At 37.0% G+C, this 22289-nt stretch overlaps 1 protein-coding gene across 3 annotated transcripts in view; it reads left to right on the top strand.

Moving 5' to 3' along the window:
• The window catches only part of LOC5574316 (protein unc-13 homolog B), a 335112-nt gene that overhangs the window by 75454 nt on the left and 237369 nt on the right, over nucleotides 1-22289 (top strand). The window lies entirely within an intron of this gene.

Below are 22289 nucleotides of genomic sequence, written 5' to 3'. Positions count from 1 at the left end.
CCCCTCAATATCTTGGTAATCATGAAGAGCTTACTGCGGTAATTTTCTTGCTTTCCTCGAAACATTTCTATCTTAACCCACTACAGCAGTTTTTAAAATTTGAGCACCAACATGTAGCTTATGTTTGGGGTTGTAGGTCATTTGACGAAAAACTCAAACCCTAGAAATCCATTCACCAGAATGTTGAGCTGCAGAGTTCCACTTCCCATTGTTGTTATGAAGCATCTTTTGCATGTAATTATGAAACAGCTTTGACAATTACATCAGTGTCGGACGTATAGTTCATTTCACGGCGAAATTCTCTCTCTTTCGCTCTTCAACGAAACTTCAAACAATGGTGCCAGTACCTGTCAATTTTGACAGGTACAGTGGGATTCCGTTTTTGGCAACAAAATCGAAATTTTCAGTTGCCAAAAACCGAACCGTGCCAAAATTGGAACCCTTTTTTTTAATTATTTATTTTAGAAACATCATGAGAATGTTGTTACAGCATCCTTATGGAACCATATGACATCCAGACTTCGGAACGGTTCACTTCGAAGCAGATTTCCTTAGGATTGGACTATGCTATGAATCTATAGCCCCGTATTGTTAATTGTGATATTCATTCTACATACTTTTAATCGCTTAAATGTCTTCAATGATTTTTTAGAAGTTTAATGTACACTGTTTTTATTTGTGGGCCATCTTTTAGTATCCGACCGGGGAACAAACAGCAGTAGACGAAAGCAGCAGAGTAGAGTAAGGGTGAACCAAGATTAATTGTCTTTCGATTAAAACACTTTAAGTACTTGATAGCTGAAAGCCAAAAGAGACCACTCCGATGGCAGCTTTTATCTTTTATAGTTTTCATGATCGATACAAGGCGTTATTAATTTCACATTTGATATCTGATTGATTGTATTGGTGATCAGAGGTTTACATAATTTATAGCAAGCTACACTGAACGAATTCTATTCGATGAAGTCATTACATTACAACTCCTTCACCTTTTAGATATTTCTTATCCTAGTATTGAAAAAATAAAAATAAAATAATTCTGATCTGTTTTTACTTGACAAAAAATTTGAAATTATTGTGAATTCGATGGAAATGTTTTTTTCTTAAATATTCATTCTGATAGGGTATTTACCTCACTTAGTGTACACAAATGCATTATCTCTTTTTGCTTTTCTTTCTCTTTTCGAACGCCGAAGTGGTTCGTCCACCCAGTTGGCAGGTTTTTTCCTTTTCTTAGAAGAATTTTCTTCTTTCTGGTGGTATTTATCACTATTGCACTCATTCATTTCAAAATCTACAGGGTCGGAAACTTGATCTCTCGGCCTCTCGTCCACGTTCATAGATTTTTGCTTGGATACCACCACGTTCGGCCTTATCTCTCCTCGCGTTACTCCAGTAGTCCTAATCTGTGCCCTGTGTGCCGTGACCACAACGCTTCCAATTAGCACCTGGAATAAGTTTTGAGAGATTTGTTTTAAGTAAATTGCCTTAACCCATTTGGCTAGATGGCCAGGCTTATGATTCTGATACCAAATAGCATCGCCTTCCATCAGATCATCTAAAGGATCTTTTCGTTTCAACTTGGAAACGACCTCTAGTTGATTATCGTCATTGAAAGTTTTAGCTGGTTTTAGTAATAGTTTTTTAAAATGCTTTTTTGGGTTTAAAAGGTCAATTAATGTTTTTGGTATATATGCAAACACTTTTTCGGATGGAAAATGTCCATCTGCCGATATAGAATTATTTCTGTAATTGATTAAAAATAAATTAATCTGATCCTCCAGTTCAAGATTTAGGAACTCTGGTTCCAATAAGAATTTTTTCAATACATCTTTTACCGTTCTCACAAACCGTTCCGCTTGACCATTGCTGGCTGGATGGTATGGAGGGCTTTTGAAAACTTTAATTCCTTGATTTTCTAAGAAACAAACAAATGCAAATGAGTTGAATGGAGGACCTCCGTCGGAAACTAACACGTCCGGGAGACCGAACCTGGCAAAAAAGGCTACCAATTTCTTGAGGACTTTTCCACACTCAGTACCAGTTTTCATCCATTCTATTTCCACCCACTTTGAGTAGCTGTCAACTATCAATAAAAATGTGTGACTGGAGAAATGGAAAAAGTCCACATGAATCCTACTGAAAGGCCTTGTAGTAGGAATCCATTCAGATTCTACTTTTCGTTTAGAAACAACTGCCATACTATTACACACTTCACATTCTTTTACAAATTCTTCTATCTGTGAATTGATACCGAACCAATAAACGGATTGTCTGGCCAGTCTTTTCATTTTAACAATTCCTGAATGGTTCCCATGCAAAAGATTCAAAACTGGTTTTTGTAACTCTTTTGGAATTACCACACGGTCCTGATACAATAAGCAGTCATCAATTATCTCTATATCGTGATGATTAGCAAAAACGTTGAAAAAATGTTTGTCTATTCTGTCAGGCCAGCCATTCTTCATGTAAGAAATCACTTTGAGTAAAAATTCATCATTCTTGGTTGCATTGGCAACTTTAACATAATCTAACGGAATATTTTTACTGAAATTAATGCTTCTGACAAAGTCTGTGTGTATTTCATTAGGAATCAATTGAGGCAAAGGAAAACGGGAGCAGAAATCTGCATTACCCATTTTGGCAGAAGGCCTATAGCGAATTTCGAAGTCGTAAATAGATAAATCTAAAACATATCTTTGAATTCGCGTAACAAAAATTGAATTTTTTCCCTCTTTGCCGAAAATCCCTACAAGTGGCTTATGGTCTGTGAAAACTAGGAATTTTTTTCCATAAAGGTATTTATGAAATTTTTTTATTGTGCAAACTAAAGCAAGAGCCTCCAGATGTAAAATAGGGTACGATTTTTGACATTTATCAAGAGAAAATGAAGTAAAACTTACTGGTTTTTCAATACCGTCTACTATGTGGGCAATGACTCCTCCAAGACCATACCCCGAAGCGTCAGACACAACAACTATAGGTTTGTTTGGATCATAAAATTCAAGAAGATCGGTTTCCAAAAGTGCATTCTTAGAATCATTAAAGGCTTTATTGCATTTACTGTCCCAGACAAATTTCACATCTTTTTTCAATAGATTGTACAAGTGATACAGTTTAGCTGAGAGATTGGGTATAAATTTGTGATAATAATTAATCAAACCCAAAAAAGATTTCAACTCGGTTACATTTTGTGGCACATTTGCGTTTTTGATTGTAGAAATTTTGTCGGGACATGGCTTTAAGCCCTGTTCACTTATTACATGGCCAAGGTAATCTAATTCGTTTACAAAAAACTTGCATTTGTCTAAATTTATCTTAATATTAGTTTTAGATAATCTTGATAAAACTTCACGTAATTTGGAAGCACAATCTTCAAAGCTTTTTCCGGAAATCAGCACGTCATCCAAGTAAACGTAAACCCCCTCAATACCATGCAAAACTTGATCCATTATTTGTTGAAATATAGCAGCGCTTGATGTTGCACCTTGTGGTAGTCGATTATATGTGTACAACCCTTTAGTTGTATTAATTACCATAAACTGTTTTGAACGATCTGTTAACTCTAACTGGGTATAAGCGCCTTCCAGATCAAGGGCACAAAACATTTTACTCCCCGCTAATTTTGCAAACAAATCCTGTGCCGTTGGAAGTGGGTAAGTGTTAGGTATCATCATTTTGTTAATCGATACTTTGCAATCTATCACAAGTCTAATTTGATCGTTCTTCTTTATAACAACTATCACTGGAGAAGCCCACTCACTAGTTTTTATTGGAGTTATCACTCGCTGATTTTCTAACTTATCCAAGTAATCGTCAACTTTTTGTTTCAATCTGTATGGTACATCGTACGCTTTTTTGAAAATAGGAACTTCGGTTCTCAAAACTAAGTCAGCTTTGAAACCTACTATAGGTGTTGAAAAATCCTTAACAAAAACTTTAGAAAACTGTTGTTTCAAATCATTAATCACTGCTTCTTTGTTTTCGTTCATCAAATTGTTTATCAAGGTATGATTCGAGAAAAAATTTCGCCAGTTTGGGAACAAAACGTCCAACCAAGAACGGCCCAAAAGTGGAATGAAATTATTGCTACAATCGAGTACTAAAAGCTTCAAATTTGCTTCTTTCCCTCTCAATTTGACCGAAACAATCACTTCTCCGAGCACATCTAATTTTGAACCATTAACAACTGCTAAGTTTTTATTGCATCTCTTCAAAGGTTTGTCAATTATAGAAAAATATTGTCGCTTGTTTATCACAGTCACAGCAGACCCACAATCTATCTCCATGCTAAGTAATTTATCCTCAATAAATAAGTCTAACAAACAGGGATTATTAATGTTGTTAATAGAGGTGATGTTCATGCATTCAAATTCTTCACTACCGTTCTCACCTTCGTCCATATCGTCGTCTTCGGAATCTGAATCATTTGCAGTCATCCTAATGAGCTCCTGCAGGTCCTCATCTACCGTTGGAATAGGGTTCAGGTTCTGCACCATGTTGACGGCATTTCTTTTCAAATTCTTCAGTTTGAAGCAGCGTTTTTTAATATGCCCCTTAATTCCGCAGTAGTCACACGTGAAGTTAGCAAACCGTGATGGCCTTCTGTATTCCTGGTTTCGCCATTTTTCTAGCTGCAGCGGCCTAGGTCTACCCCATTCATCACGCCGTCGCTCAAAATGTCCATGACGCTCCGTCCATTGTCTGTGACCTAAACGGCTTTTAACAGGACCTCTAGAGTGCTCACCTTGCTTTGCAAATTCAAAAGTACGAGCTATTTTTCCCATGGCGGCTCCAACTGTGTTGGGGTCTGCCATTTTCAAAGAGGCAATTTGATCCCAGCTGTTTTCCCTGTTTCCCAATGCTTTGGCATTGCTTTCGGCAATTTGCCACGTCGTAATAATCTTTTCAGCCGACTCCAACGTCAGGTTTTCTTCATTGAGTAGCCTTTGTTGGAGGGCCTTGTCATTTACACCAGCTACAATGCGATCTCGTATCGCCATGTTCTTAAAATCGCCAAAACCGCAAAACTCGGCTTGGAGTTTAAGGGCTAATACGAAATCTTCTAAAGTTTCTCCATTTTGCCTGATCCGAGAATTGAATTGAGCACGTTGTATCACATCGGGCTCAATTTTATCAAGTCTAGCTTTCAACTTTGCTACGATGTCCGCATAGACAGCAGTAGCCAAGGCACCATTTGGATATAATAATTTGAGTTCTGAATACATAACTGGTCCTCCTAATGTTATCAAGTGTGCCTTTTTCATTTCATCGGTAACCTCGTTAGCTTCAAAGCAATAGGCAAGTCGCTTTACCCAGTCACAAAACGATGAGCCCTTTCTATATGGTTCAATCATTGTAGCAATTCCATTTAATGCCATTGTCTCAAAATCAAATTCTATTGAGATGTATAGAAATAGTTTTAAAAGAGCCAAACAATAATCCACGGGTTGAAAAAAATTACAAAGAAAAAGGCAGCGAAAAATATTGTGAAAAATGGGTGTTTTTCAATCAGTTTGCCGATACGTGCAGTAAAGAATCAAAATATAAAATTCCAATAAGAATTCCGTTAGATTGGCAAGGAAAAAAAATCGTAAAAACTCACCAGATTACTGTTCACTCACACACTGTTACGTCGGTCGGTCGTTGATCCAGTGAAGTACGATGACCTCGTTTGTTGCTTGGCTGATTATTCTTAGCGATGCCCCTCGCAACGACGCTATAGCGAGCACCGATCACTTTGCCGGGTGTGTCGAATTTCACTGAATCTGCGTTGACGCTATGGTTTTCACTATGCACATAAACCGGATTGTGATCGCCGGCCCTCTAGCGTTGCCAATCCTATGTGGAACGGAAAGGATTTCACGAACCCCTCGAACTTTTCGGACTCCGATAGACACTCGTAGGATTTTTTTACGCCACCAGACCAACTCCGTATTTCTTTCTGCCGCTGTTTGCCGATCGCACGCTTGATTCGCACCGTTCTGTAAGCCGACCGCACTCTAACTGAGCTGGAACACTGACTGACAGCTTTTACTTACAGCACTTGTGCGTTGATGTCCGGTTGCCTCGTCGTCAAGTTTTAGTATCCGACCGGGGAACAAACAGCAGTAGACGAAAGCAGCAGAGTAGAGTAAGGGTGAACCAAGATTAATTGTCTTTCTTAGACTCGATTAAAACACTTTAAGTACTTGATAGCTGAAAGCCAAAAGAGACCACTCCGATGGCAGCTTTTATCTTTTATAGTTTTCATGATCGATACAAGGCGTTATTAATTTCACATTTGATATCTGATTGATTGTATTGGTGATCAGAGGTTTACATAATTTATAGCAAGCTACACTGAACGAATTCTATTCGATGAAGTCATTACATTACAATCTGAAATCAATAATCGCATAAGTGACCTATACTCATACAAAAAAGACTGTAATGGATTACTGTATTCTTTACGCCTTTGTAAGAAAAAATATAACTGGATATTACAAAACTGTATGAGTTTTGTGATTCAATGAACACTAAAAATCAGTTTAAGTTTCTCAAGTAACACCAAGCATTATAACTTTATACGTATTCTACAGCATATCAACAATACTGATGCGAGATTGCTTTTAGTCGGCAAATTACAAGAACTGTCAAGCAAAAGAGCATTGTAGCGTTACAAATGTATCAATGCACCAGTTATGGCCATAGTGGTTCCTTATTTGGCCATATATGAAATTTTGAGAATATTCACATTTCAAATCTTTTTGAATGTTTTAACATCAAGATATATCTTAAATCTAACTACTACAACACACAAAACATTTCAAAATTTGAATACATTAATGTGATCACGTATGGCGAAATAGGGAACTCTTATGTCCATAACTGGTATACCTACCCTATATCAGAACCTTTTTTCATTTTTAAACTACTTTGATGGTAGGTTTACGGCAATCAGCTGCGTTATATAAGCAATGATATAATGCTCCATGGTTACTTGGGTTTAACTCTCAGTGTAAAATTTGAAACAAAAAAAAAATCGGTAAGTTGAGAATGGCTCCTACGATTTCTCTTTCTAACAAAGTAAAGCATCTTATAAGAAATTAATAACTGCAGTCAAAAGGGCAAATAAATAAATGCGGCTAGTTATTTCTTAGAATAAGCACATTTTCTTCTTATCACTTTTATACGAAATGAGCTTTAGTTGTGTTTTAGAAGTTGAGCTCGATATATGTTATAAACCTACGGAAATTTATAGGACTCTAAAGCACAGGATCCCACTTATAATCCTCAGGATCTCGCTTAGGATTCTGATATGATTTGACATCTTAAGATTCGACTGCGATTAGGCTGAAAATTTGCAAGTCTTCAATGAACATTTTCATAAGTTTATCATTCCCAGGCAACCACTAAAACTCATTGAATTTCACTGGAAATTTTTACAAAATCCAAGAAATTTACAGTATGACACTAGGAATTCACAGGATGCCTCTGAAATTTTAAGAGTTTGTTACGAATCACAAAATTTTGCACGGCATTTCCAATAACCAATAATACAACCATTACAGTGTCCGCTAAGAATCTCCAGACATCCTCCAGAATCCGTTGAAATTTCTGAGGGGCATCTCAAAGGGTCCACTGAGGGTTCTCCAGGGGATTGTTAGGAAACTCATAGACCCAGCTAGTAAAAACCATTTTGATAATTCTATGGGACCCGCATCTATGATTACAAATTTTGTATAGAATGTTGGATCATCTGAAAAAACGAACGTCTTACAGAATCTCTAACACAATAAATTGCGTTTGTTAACTGCGTAATCACTAACACAATTTATTTTATGAAATTCTTTAAAAGATACACGACTTTTGTATATTTATTTTTTATTTTTGCGATGCTTTTAAACATACGCTATGTATGTAATGCCATAAAAATAAAAACAGCGAGTTAAAAAAGTGTGTCAAAATTGATTGAAACCCTGTGTAGGCCATACACTTGTTGTTGCTATTGTTTCACTGCTTGTGCTTTGTTAAAACAAGCAGTTTCCAAATCTGGAGAAAATTGCTTATTATCAAGTACATTACCTACTGGCAGAATCAAGTGGGCTGGTTACACAGTATGAATGCCTGAAAAAGAGCTTGGTCCCTGGTTGAGAGTGGAGAATAATGAACCCATTAAACGTTGCGAATGCATGACCAATGACCATTCGGAAGTAAATAAGCGCGTACGTGAGCCCATAGTAGTAAATGTGATCTTTGAGAATATCGGCAAGGATGGAACTCTGGAACGTAGTCGATGTGTAGGGCTGACCTGCTATTTATATGACTTAAGTAAAAGATACGATAATACTTACAATAAATTACATATTTTAGGGCTATTCAAAAATGTTGCCAAAAACGGATCCATTTTGTTGCCAAAAGTGGAGCATGCCAAAAACGGAATCCCACTGTACTTTTCAGATCCCCGTTGTTTTCAGATTATTCAAAGGAAAGAAAGAGAGCGATTTTCTGATGACGTCACCGTGCAATGGGCAATTATACACAACGGTGCTTTTCCAGTTTCCCTGATGTTTAAGCTTCTCTATTTTTCACAACGTGCTTTTGCATATCCTCCATGAAAATCTGTGACCTCTTTCAAATGTCTTGTCAAATATTGTTCTCATATTTTTTATTTATTTTTTTTCAATAGCTCGAGTATTTTAGAAGACTAACCCCTCTAGGAGACTGTCGTATTTTATACGCCTAATAATAAATAAATAACTTTCAATAATTTTGTTCTGAATGAATGTTTAACCTTTACGATACCGGCCTCCTACAAGGCATTTCCAAATAACTGCCATTTCGTCAATTCCCATTCGATTTTTTTGAAACAACCGTCAGTTTACTATAAAGAGGTTTCTGTTATTTGTCATAAATGGAGAATGCTGAATTCGGAACCATGCCGGAGATATTCCGGATTGTACTGGGGTCACGAGGGTGACAAATTTGGCAAATGTAATTATTATTTTATTTATTGCAGTTACAACACTGAAAAGTTTAAGTTAAATATAAGATAATGGTCGATTGTCATTATTTCAACATAATTCGAATAAGTGAACCGTCCCGGAACATGGTAGCCGGTTCCACGAGGGCCTCTTTGGGGACATTTCCGTTTTATGTTCAAAACATACCGTGCGACGTCTCAATCTTCATGAATTCGAGGGAACTAGTGGGTGTTTCCGGTCTCATCGCTCACTCCAGCTGGAGCAAGCAATACAATCGATGGACCAAACATTTATGACTGGATTACACCACCTTTTCTTCGCACTGCGCTGCGAACCGGACACGTCTGATTTCTATTGCATCGCTCTCCCCCGTAGGGGCAAGTGATACAATCGATGGACCGAACACTAATCTTTAGGAAAACCCTTTGCGAGTAATAGATGAAATCTCGAATGGGTTCCAAATTAGCTAATTGCTGGCTAGATTATTGTTTGATTTCTGATGCTTAACATATTCTAAGCAAAATATTTATTCTATTCCACGTGGAATTCCTCCATTCATGGATAAGCGATACGATTGACGGAACCGATGTTTACTCTTCTTTAAACGGGCAATAGGTTGTTCTTTTTTATCTGTTAAAACTATTATTGGCAGTAAATATGCCGAAGGTCAGTAAGCCAAAGGGGTTTCATAAATCATAAGACTGTTTTTATGGTGTATTCATGAGAAGTTCCAAAGCGAATTCCTTTAAAGTTTATTGAGAATTATATATTGAGAAGCCTGAGTAATGAATAGAAAATTTGCTTCGAAGTTTACAATAGATTCTTGGTAACATTCTAGCCAAAACCTTTTAAGGATTCTTGTTGAATTTCTGATGATGTTCGAAACAAAGTTCGGGTGGATTCCTTGTTAGTTTTCTTCTCAGCTTTCTGCTGAGTTTTAACTAGTTGCACAGTGCATTCCTGGCGTATTCATGAAGACCTGCATAACAGATTTTCCAAAAATCGTGGAACACATCTGTTCAGAAAGATCCTGCCTAAGACTGCATCAGTGAAGAGAAGCCACATCAGTTTGTATTTATTTTATCCTAGATTGATTTGAATGCTTTTCCGATTTTTCATTATGCTTTACCCGTGGTACATCATGTTTTGTTCAAATAACGGAAAATTTCCAAAAAAGTTTTTCGGCGAAACCTATTACTTGTGCTCTGCAGTAGCCAAATTTGTTGGTAGCGAGGTCATTCTTCATTTATTGACATATTTTTTCCTTCAAATAACGGTAATGTCATAAAATAGGCCTTTCTGGAATCTGTACGTGATGCTTAGGAGTGGAAACACAGGGTCTATTCCTCATTAATTGACATGTCTTGTCGAATTCACGAAGATTGACACGTCACACGATTTGTTATGGAAATAAAACAAATATATCTCCAAGGAAGCCCTGGTAGAACCTGTGCTTGGAGCTATGGAGTGGCCACATCACATGTTAATAAGTTGATTCTTCTTTTATTGACATGTTTTTTTACAATTCACAAAGATTGTGACAAAAGCAGAAATATCCCCAAAGAAGCCCTTATGGAACCTGTGCCAGAAGCTCTGGAGTGGCCAAATCTTTTATTACCGTGTAATTTTTCAATTATTGACAAGTTATTTAAAATTCATTAAGATTGATACGTCGCACGGTATGTTTCCGACAAAAAACGGAAATTTCCCCAAAGAGGCCCTGGCGGAACTTGTGTCAGGTGCTGTGGTGGCCACTTCTATGGATATTTAGTGTATTCTTCCTTTATTGACATGTTCTCCCAAATTCAAGAAAATTGAGACGTCGCACAGTATGTTTTGGATATAAAACGGAAATGTCCCCAAAGAGGCCCTCATGGGACCTGTGCCAGGAGATCTGGAGTGGCCACATATGTTTGTACCTAGGTTTTTTCTTCTTTTATTGACATGTTCTCCCGAATTCATGAAGAGTGAGACGTCGCACGGTATGTTTTGGACATAAAATGGAAATGTCCCCAAAGAGGCCCTCGTGGAACCTGTGCCAGGATCTGGAGTGGCCACATCAGTTTTTACCGGGATTTTTCTTCTTTATTGACAAGTTCTCTCGAATTCACGAAGATTGATACGTCGCAGGGTATGTTTCCGTTAAAAAACGGAAATGTCCTCAAAGACGCCCTGGTGGAACCTGTGCCAGGTGCTCTGGAGTGGCCATATCTATGGATATTTAGTTTATTCTTCCTTTATTGAGATGTTCTCCCGAATTCAAGAAGATTGAGACGTCACACGATATGTTTTGGACATAAAATGGAAATGTCCCCAAATAGGCCCTCGTGGAACCTGTGCCAGCATCTGGAGTGGCCACATATGTTTGTACCTAGGTTTTTCTTCTTTTATTGACATGTTCTCCCGAATTCATGAAGATTGAGACGTCACAGGTATATTTTGGACATAAAAAGGAAATGTCCCCAAAGAGGCCCTCGTGAAACCTGTGCCAGGAGATCAGGAGTGGACACATCTGTTTGTACCAAGGTTTTTCTTCTTTTATTGTCATGTTCTCCCGAATTCATGAAGATTGAGACGTCGCACGGTATGTTTTGGACATAAAATGGAAATGTCCCCAATTAGGCCCTCGTGGAACCTGTGCCAGGATCTGGAGTGGCCACATCAGTTTTTACCGGGGTTTTTCTTCTTTATTGACAAGTTCTCTCGAATTCACGAAGATTGATACCTGGTGTAACCTGTGTCAGGTGCTCTGGAGTGGCCAAATCTATTGAAATTTAATTTATTCGTCCTTTATTGACATGTTCTTTTGAATTCATGAAGATTGAAACGTCGCACGGTATGTTTTGGACATGAAACGGAAATGTCCCCAAACTGGCCCTGACGGGACCGGCTACGATTTTCCGGAACGGTCCGCTTATTCAAATTATGATGTTGATATGATGACAATCGACCATTATCTCACGTTTTACATTAAAACTTCAGTGTTGTATCAGAAATAAATAAAAAAAAATAATAACATTTCCCGAATTTGGCACTCTTGTGACCCCAGTACAACCCGGAATATCTCCGGCATGGTTCCGAATGCAGAATTGTCCATTTATGACAAATATTACGGTTGGTAAGAAAATTTTCCGTTTTGCGGTAGCCGCTGAGTTCTACCGCAGCTGTCAAAGTTCTACCGCAAGCTTCGAAATCATTCTATCATTGAAGCAAACAATTCAATCATAGTATGCTTGAAAGAGAAAGCGCTATGAAAAACACCAACAAACAACAATCATCAAGACGGTATCCAAGATATCATTAAAGCCTACGGATTATTTACCAGTGCAAATCAGTGATGTGACAGCTGCGGTAGCTTTCCGTTGAACCGTAAAACGGAAAGTTTTCTCTGAAATTGCAATAACTGAAACCTTTTAAAGTGAATTGAGGATAGTTTCAAAAAAATCGAATGAAAATTGACGAAATGGCAGCTGTTTCAAAATGCCTTGTCCGAGGCCGGTAACGTAAAGGTTAATTAATTTAAAGTTACATAAAATGTCCCTGCTTTTAAAGAGGTTTCTTCCGAGTTGTTGTGTCTAGTAATAATAAGATTTGCTGATAGTTTTTCCAAAAAATATCTCATCTTACAATAACTCGCTGTTTCTTCTAGAAAACCCCTTATTCTTATTTTTCTTCTTCCTCTAACGCGTAGCTACCCCAGCAACACACATGTTATAATTGTATATTATCAACTGATATATGACCAAAATTAGTCATATATTAGTTGATGATACTAATATATGACTAATTTTGGTCATATATCAGTTGATAATACACAATTATAACATGTGTATTGCTGGGGTAGCTACGCGTTTACCACTACGGCTATCGGACCCCTTGAAATAAGCCCTTATGATAGTTAATGAAACAAAACCTGTTTAAACAATTTTAAAATTCTTTTATGTTCCTAAGAGTTTCAAGGAAAGATGACATGTTCTTTTAAAAGTACAACTTTTGTACATATTTTTTTTCTTTCGGATGAAACGTTCTAATGTTTTTCCGCAAACACACAAACATTTCTAACAGAAATGGACTAATGACCTTTTTTGACATACTTTCCGTTGTTTGCAACTTGAAGTCCACTTGAGGCCTGATTTAAACTGCTTGTACATTCGCTCATATGTGTGTTTGGGCATTTTTTCATACGGACATTAAGAAATTTTCTCTTGGCAAATTTTCAACGTAACAGTCATAAAGCAGTAGCCCTCAACGTAATTGATAATGCGGGTCATCTCAATACTTTCAAAGCATGGTGCGGGTCGGATTGTATGTGAGGATCCTTTTTGACGACTTTCAAAGGGATTGTAAAAAAAATATATTTTTTTTCGATGAACACTGAAATTATATTTTCAGGTCCTTCAGGGCTTTTCTTTGAAGAACAACATCCAGAAATCTATAAAACGATAAGAAACTGAATTCACATTAATTAAAACTCATGGTAAAATTTCCTTGGCTTCATTAGGCGATGCTGCTTTTGTTCGGAAAAAAAAATGTGAAGCCTACCAAAACTTCTTTCACGAATTCGAAAAATAGATCAAGATTTGAAACTAATTAAGGTCTCTAGAAAACTTTCTAGCTGTTTTTTTGAACTGATAAATAAAATTATTTCTTATCATTTAATGAATGCTTATGCTAAATATCGAGAAACTCAGACAATTTTTTTATGATTTACAATGAATGATTTTTGGTTGCAACAATAAGGAAATATAACTTATGTCATCAAGAAATTATACCATGCGGACTGCATCATATTCATATTTAAATTCTGTCCGCGGGCTACACAAAGCATTATAGAGGGCCGAAGTTTCGTGATCACTATTTTTTGAAGCCTGGTTTGTTGCTGACAAGTCATTTCTTGGCCGATCTTGGAGCGTGGCAAATTCCGATAAGGAATCGCTCAAGAAAGCGTTTCTTTCTCATCGCAGTAGGCACTTGGAAACCCACAAAATGTATATATTCTGTCACTGAACAAATGATTGACGCAATGTTAAAAACCGCAACTATGGACGAAGCAGTGCAAATTGACGTAAAATTTACTAAAAAAAATTGCAGTTAGATAACGTTTCTCTAATGGGTCAAAACAATTGTTTTGAGTATTTTAAGCCGTTGAATTTTCAAACGAGCAGAACAGATGTAGATCCGAAATTAGACAAGACCATCTAGACCCGTAACTGGACGCAGTTAAAAAGAAATCTTCAAACTGAAGTCGTTGTAGAAAATTTTCTGTAAGGAATCAACGAGAAATTTCATGTGCGATTCCAATTCAGCAAAATATACCCTTAGTGGAAATAATGGGATTAATAATTGCTTCATGAGAAATTTCAAATATTCTTAAAAGAGAAAAAAGAAGTAGGACAGGAAATTGAATTGAGAAATATCCTGAAGAGCAATCCTGCTGTTTGAATTGGTTTGAGCTAAGATCCATGTTTGGTATTAAAGCCTCTCAGCTGGATCATTTTTGAATTTGGATCTAGGTTTTAGTATTAACTGCGATAAGTAGAGGTTGAGTTTGAGCTTGATTGGCCACCCGTGGTTGCAACTCCAGTATCGCCAGATCAGCTGCACTTACACAAGGACCCAACCGAATGAATGTTTGGGATTAACAGACATCCTCTGTGTAAAAGTGCTACACTGGTGATCTTCTATTTTTAGGCAACAATGGCGCCTACCACGTCAGAATGCTGACCAATGAGGGTGAGGGGGATGAAATGATGATGCAATAAACTGGCTCCCACGGTAGACCGTATATACCACTGAGTCTACGCCAGTTCATGCGGGAAGAGGTGTTCAGGGGTGGTAATTTTTATGGCAGAGAGGCTTGCTGTTTGGTTAGCAGACTGCCTATGTATCAGGCGTAAGGAAAGGCGTGCTATAATGGTGGAAGAGTGGAAGCGTAGGGAAACGGTTTTTAGTCCGTCTCTGGTTCTAGCAAATGCTATGAACGAATAGATCAACTGTGATAGATAAAGAGTGGAAAGATAGAAGCAAGTGAAAGATATAACTACAAAGTACGAGGAAAGGCACGGGCTTGGGACCAACCCCGTCCATTTAGTATTAACTGCGATAATTATGCTATTAACAGTAAAAAAAATCAACAGAATAAAATAATAAAAAAAAAATTAAAAATATAAAAATGTTTTGATCTGTTTGAGAAACGTTATCAAACTGCCATTTTTAGATAATTTTACGCCAACTTGCACAGCTTCGTCCATAGTTGCGGTTTTGAACATAACTTAAATTATTAGTTTGGGTAGAAGCACCGGTTTTAGCCATACGTCAGATGTAGCCATAGTGGATTATATACCGTTTTACATAGCCAATCAGCATGAAACCTTTTGTGTTCAGTAGATCACATTCATATGATAGAGCTACATTTATTTACTCGTCAAAATTGATTCAAAACATACGAAAACAATTAATTTTCCTTATAATTTTAACTCCCATACACCTAATTTGGCCAGGGCACTCCTAATTTGGCCACTCTCATAAGAAATCAATGAAATTGGCCAATTTAGGATCTAAAGCTAAATCTCTGGCCGAAACTGATTCCGTTGGCCTATATTGACCAACGGGATTCTCAAGGCGAAAAAATGATTTTAGCTCAGTTTTGATATTTACACACATGATATCGATTGGAACCTTGCATTTGACGTATTTGTAGTATAAATACGGCTTCCCATTTAATTTTTATTGACATTTTCTCTTAGGCTGGCCAAAACCGGTGCTTTTACCCTATTATTGTACAGAGAAAGAACCAAAATAAGTGACAGATATGTTACTAAATCGGTTTGTGGACAAAAGGGCGAAAGACAAAACGTTGAAAGGACAAAAGGTCGAAAATAATTTGCTTGGTGGGAATTTTTTCCTTCTGTGAAAAAAAGAACTTTTGTCCATTAATTCTTGTTCTGTGGGCTGTTGACCTTTTTCGACCTTCTGTCCTTTCGACCTTTTGTATTTCAACTTTTTTCATAGATTCGGGTATTGCTACATCCGCTCAAATTGAAAAATTTATCAATGTGTATATATGAGCTGAAATAGCCATAGCGGTAAACGCGCAGCTATTTAGCAAGATTCGTCTCAAATATATTACATTAACAATATGGTTCATTTCCAATTTTCCCATACATACATTTGGCAATCCATTTAGCATTGCCAACAGCACCATCTGTTGACGAAAAAGGCGATTAACTCCTCTACCGTCCGCTTCATTTTTTACCGCAATAAAAATATTCAAACCTTCATTACCTTTTGGGTTTCTCGACATTTTTGCAACATTTTCCACAGGTTCTCAAAAAACATTTCTAGTTTAAGAATCTTTATCGATATCCGTTATTGGTGATCTGGTTTTGAAGATATTCCGATAATGCTTGGGGGACCTACATTCTCCATTAAAACGTCTTTGGCGGGCATTTTGTTTTACGTCAATTTATCAAAAAAAAAAAATGTTTGCTACACAAAGCTAGGTGATAAGGAGCTACCGTAATCCGGTGTATCATTGACCAGCGGGGTAACATTGATCGGAATGACTCATCTCGTAATAAGTTGCTATCATCGTTTTTTGATGAAACATTTCCAAAGCATGAATGTTGCTTCTCTTTCTTAAATATATAAGCTATTAAAAATAAAGATACTTGCAAAAAATCCGTTGACCTTATGCGTAAATTTGTCAAGTTTGCGAAACAATGATTTCAATGGTTAAGGATGACACTACCGAAGATTTATGTCTCACATAAGTTTGCCAAGCGATATGAGCAAGGAAAATGCGGTTCTCACTAAAAATAGCATCGCCAAAAATTATTCCGCTGTCAAAACTTTTATAAGTATGTTCAATTAGGCTACATTAACGATTTACTGTTAAGAATGTAGAATTCCCTTAGGAAATTGCCTAGCTTTAGGCGTATTCCGCTGTTCGAGGTGTTTTCAATTTTAAAATAACTCAAAAAGTAAATGAGATGTAAGTGTTTGGACATCATATTCGGCTTCAGGGGTCATGATTTATGTAAGTAACGACATTTTCAATATTACCGAATGTTTTACATGAATGATCAATGTTAACCCATATCAGCTAAATGAAAAAATAAAATAAAACATTTTTGTAAACATGCTTAAATCTTCCAAAAAAAAAAAAACAAAAAACAGTATTTAGTCACGAGCTACGGGTGGCAGTACTTGTTTTAAAAATATAAAACAACATTTACATTTTTGGATGAAATATTTAAGAAATATCCTAAAAACTGATCAATGTTACACCGGATTACGGTACTAAAAATCAAGACCTTTATTTGGCCAGCGTGGTACCAGACACATAAATGCTCATTACTCAAAGACGGCTGCACCAAATTGCTTCATTGTTTCACAACATACTGTTATCAATATATTGTTACGAAGAGTGAATATTTGAATGCGATAAAATCTCTGTATCCTGAGATATTTACATGGATTATACGTGTCGCACTACGTGTCGCACAGTGCGTCCCTTGGACAAAAGTGAAAAAAATCAACTATTTATTGTACCAAATCAAGAATGCTACTTTGTTTATATATATTTGAAATGTGTTAAATGAGTATCAAACATCGTGAAATCAATTATTTATGAGACCAGATCAACCCAAGTTGTTGAACAGTTTGATTGAATGGCGTAGATTTTGTGCAAAATACAATTTATTTTTTGTAGCGACTTATGTTGTTCTATGATATTTTCTCAAGAGGTAATCAAAATCCTATGCATCAAACTTAAATTAAATACATAACACTATAAGTAATTGTAATTTTTACAGGAATTTTATGAGAAGTAAAGCTCCTATATAGATCCTTTTTCACATAGAACAAAATAACTAGCAAACTTCATACAGCTAAAACAAAAAATCATCTCATAACACTAATTTTTGTATCAGTTTTTATTTAGGATGCCTTTTGAACACTGAAATTGATTCCAGCTTCAACTTCTCAACTTCTCATTAGCATTTCTATTGTTTTTCATTGAGAGCTTTTGTACCTATTGATTATTTCTGCATTAGAAGCACTTTTTATTAGAAATACACCTAAACTTCTTTCTTTTGGCATTCAGTTCAAACTGGAACAGAGCTCAGCTTAGTGTTTTGATAACCATTTTCACTGTAATTAATTGAGAGCTGTTTTGCTCAATGATCATTTTTGCTTTAGCATTCATGCATTTTTGGAGGAAATTTTCAACTCGGAAAAGTTCTCAACTGGTGAGACTAGGAACCACGGCTCTGAGCAAGGTATTGCTGATTAGTTTCGGTCAATGGATATAGATTTTGATTTGTTAGCAACAACCTGCATTGTTCTGCTTTAAATTTGTTCAGTGAAAATTTACTTTCTTGTCATTTGGGACCATATTTCATAACGCCGGAAACGGAATTTTTGACACCCACGCACTTCACTGCTAGATTGACTGCTTTTATTGTTTGATTAAAATCGCTCACAGGTTGAAAGAGTTTACATATTGGTTTGCATATTTTTTTGGTTTCAACAGTCACAAGGATTTAATGACATACAGTGGGATTCCGTTTTTGGCAACAAAGTCGAAATTTTCAGTTGCCAAAAACGGAACCGTGCCAAAATCGGAACCCATTTTTTATTTTCAAATATATCATTTTGACGTTGTTCCATCATGATTATGGAACCAAATGATGGCCAGACTTTCTAATGGTCCATTTCGAAGTAGATTTACGTAGGATAGGACTATGTTATACAGTGAAACCTCCATGAATCGATGTCCCATGACTCGATATCGACTCATGGAGCCATACTAGAAACAACATTTCATTATCCCTTGAAACAGCTTTCTTAAGGATATTTCCTTGAGTCGATGGTCCCTTCAATATCGACTCATAGAGGTTTCACTGTAAACCTGAAGATATGTCATATTTATGTTGATAGGCGTTCTATACACTTTTATAGCTGAACTATCTTCAATGATGTTTTGTAAACTTTATGTATACTATTTGTATAGCTAGTTTATGTAAAAACAATAATCGCATAAGTGACCTTTGTTCAAGAACAGAACCATTCTTCAAAGTAGTGTAAGAATACAGAAATTTCATTGGAAGCGTATTAACAAGAAAAGTTCTAGGTGTTACAAAACTGAATGATTCTAGTTAAATGAACTTAAAGAAAAAACAGTTTGTATTTTAATCCCAAGCGTAAAATTTGACAATATTCGATAAGTTGAATATGATTATTTTAAATTAAATTTCTTGGATAGTAAAGCATCTGATATCAAATGATAGACTACAGTCAGAGAGCAGATAAAAACAGCTGAAATCATTTGCTGTACCAAAAAAAAACTATTATATTTTCTGGAACATAATATTGACTAAGCAAGGATTTCCCATAGAAATGTGGGCTTCGTAGCCGTGAGGTAGCGGCGTCAATCGTTTAGGCATATTGTACTACAGAGTGAGGTTCGATTTCGTGGAGGTTCGCCCCTGTCGGAGGAATCTTTTCGTCATACTTAAATTCTTCATGTTCAATAAATGGTTGTTCCGTGTGTCCGTTGTATAATATAAGTGCAGCCTTTGGTTTCAGACGGTGTATATTGTTTTTTTTAAAATATGGATGAAAAATTCCTCTGAAAATTATTACAAAATGGTATAGAACCCGTTTGTATTCTAAAATAGCTTGCTAGGAATCCACATAATCTTGTTTAGAATTCTTTGGATCTTACCTAGGAGCCAGATAGGAATTCACATCTACCCAAGAGCTTACTAATAATTTTGAAGATAGCGCTTAAACTTTCAAGATTCCCCTGCGATATTACTGGAAATTCTCAAGTTTCCGATCTAAATTCTCAAAATTTCATAGGACTTTCCAGAGTGCCACTAGCAATCCTCACATTCCACTGGAAACCTATTCGGAATCCTCAAGATCTTACCAAAAATATTCAAAATACAATTAAGAATTCACAGGCTGCCTTAGAAATCTTAGGAGTTTACAAGGAATCGACAGATTTTGCACAGCATCCACAATATACATTCTCAGGTTCCGGCAAGAAACGCCTAAGTAATATCCGCTAGGCCTTCCTTAGCCGAGTGGTTAGAGTCCGCGGATACAAAGCATAGCCATACTGAAGGTGTCTGGGTTCGATTCCCGTTCGGTCTAGGATCTTTTCGTAATGGAAATTTCCTTGACTTCCCTGGGCATAGAGTATCATCGTACCTGCCACACGATATACGCGAAAATGCGAAAATGGCAACTTTGGCAAAGAAAGCTCCCAGTTAATAACTGTAGAAGTGCTCATAAGAACACTAAGCTGAGAAGCAGGCTCTAACCCACTGAGGACGTAATGCCAAGAAGAATAAGAAGAAGAAGAAATTCCCAAATTTCGCTCAGTATTTCTAAGACATCGCTGAAAATTCTCAGAATCTCATTCTAAACACATAGGAGTCAAAAAACGTAAAGATTCTCCAGAATCCAGTTAGACAACCCCAGGGGTCACCAGGATCTCGTAAGGAACATTTTGATAATTTCATGCGGCAGGCATGCTTGAATTAAATCTTGATATGACACGTAGTATACTCTAGCATGAGTAATACTGGAATACAATGTTGGATCGTTTCTTAAAAAAGTGATTTGCCTCTTTTGCTACGGTATGTTCTACATAAGCAATGCATGTAATTCTACAATAAAAAGAACAGTGAGCTGAAATGGCGAAACAAAATTGTAGATGAAAACTCTGTGTGTTTTTAGACTTTTTGTTCCTCTTATATCAATGTTGCTTTGTTAAGAAAAGCTGTTCCAAATCTGAAGAAAACTGAATTTTACTAATTAAAATTGTCTACCGGCATACTTAAGTGGGCTGGTCATGAAGCGTGAATGCCTGAGAAAAGATGTTGGAACTCTAGTTGATACTCATAGAGATTAATGACTTCATGGAACGGTACGACTATACGGCCAGATAATTAAATAAGCCCATACGGTGATCCAAGAAGTAGGTGACATTCTGAGAAATATCGGCGAAAATTAAACTCTGGAATGCGGTAAGCGTGAAGCTGGATTTCTTTTTAAAATGACTTAAACAAACGACACAATAATATTTACAGAAAAATAAAAATTTTAATGATATTGAAAAATGTTGCCAAAAACGGATCCATTTTGTTGCCAAAATCGGGGGGTGCCAAAAACGGAGCATGCCAAAAACGGAGCGTGCCAAAAACGGAATCCCACTGTATATGCTGCATAAAGAGCAAACAAGAAATTATTGCGACACATTCAACAGGGCAAATTTTTTTTTAACATCGGGTAAAAATCAACCAAATTTTGTACACTTTCTCATTGATGTGTATTGTTTACATGCTGTCAAGCTCGAAGTCGTGTTTTTCGAATCAACGAGCCAACGAAGTCGAGAGTCGAGAGAACAAATTCTTTCCAAACACCTGGAATTTCATGACCTGTCGCACCGGCAGTTGGGACAAATGTTGAACATTCACCATTCAACCGTCTTCAGAGTGTTGAAGCGGTTCCAGGAGCGTTTGAAGTTGGACCACGGCAGAGGAGCTGGAAGAAAACCGGTACCGGAGAACAAATAGACGGAGGGAAAGGTGAAGCGGATGATTAAAGCAAATCCCAACGTCTCAAGCCGTGATTTGGCTAAAAAGATCAGCATGTCGCAGAGCTACGTCCAGAATGCAAAGAAGAGAGCTGGACCATTAAAGACACATTAAAGACCTCCATGTCCCTTGCAGTTGTCCAAAATTTTATGGCTCATAAGGTAATCTAGAATGCCGTGCAAAGTGTACTGCGATCTGTCAAACTTTGGTACCTTTTGCACTACTGAGGGACCAAATGCAGTACTTGAATTGGTACCAAATCTGAGCCCGAGTGGGACGGACCTGGCTGGACTACATACATACAAGGTACAGAACTTCCCGAACCGCGATGAGCGGCAACAATCGACGGCTTAAACTCGAGCACGGTAGCTCTACGAGAAGATGCTGACAAAATATGGATGACAAAACGTATATAAAAGCAAGTATTTAAGCAAATTCCGGGTTTGGAGTTTATCACCGGCAAGAGCAAGTTCGATGTGGACGACAAATTTAAGAAGAAGAAAATGTCAAAGTTTGCCTCCAAATATCTCATTTGGCAGACCATCTGCTCTTGCGGACTGAGGAGTGAGCTTTTCGTGACAAAGGGCACAGTAAATGGCGAGATCTACAAATCTGAGTGCCTCGAGAAGCGCCTTTTGCCGTTTTTGCAGCAGCACGACGAAGCTCCGCTATTCTGGCCAGATTTGGCATCATGCTACTATTCAAAAAGTGT

Source organism: Aedes aegypti, chromosome 1 (assembly GCF_002204515.2).
Source record: "Aedes aegypti strain LVP_AGWG chromosome 1, AaegL5.0 Primary Assembly, whole genome shotgun sequence".
NCBI classification, from domain to species: Eukaryota; Metazoa; Arthropoda; class Insecta; order Diptera; family Culicidae; genus Aedes; species Aedes aegypti.
The sequence above is the reverse complement of the archived record's forward strand: the minus strand, read 5'-3'. Positions and strand labels throughout refer to the sequence as shown.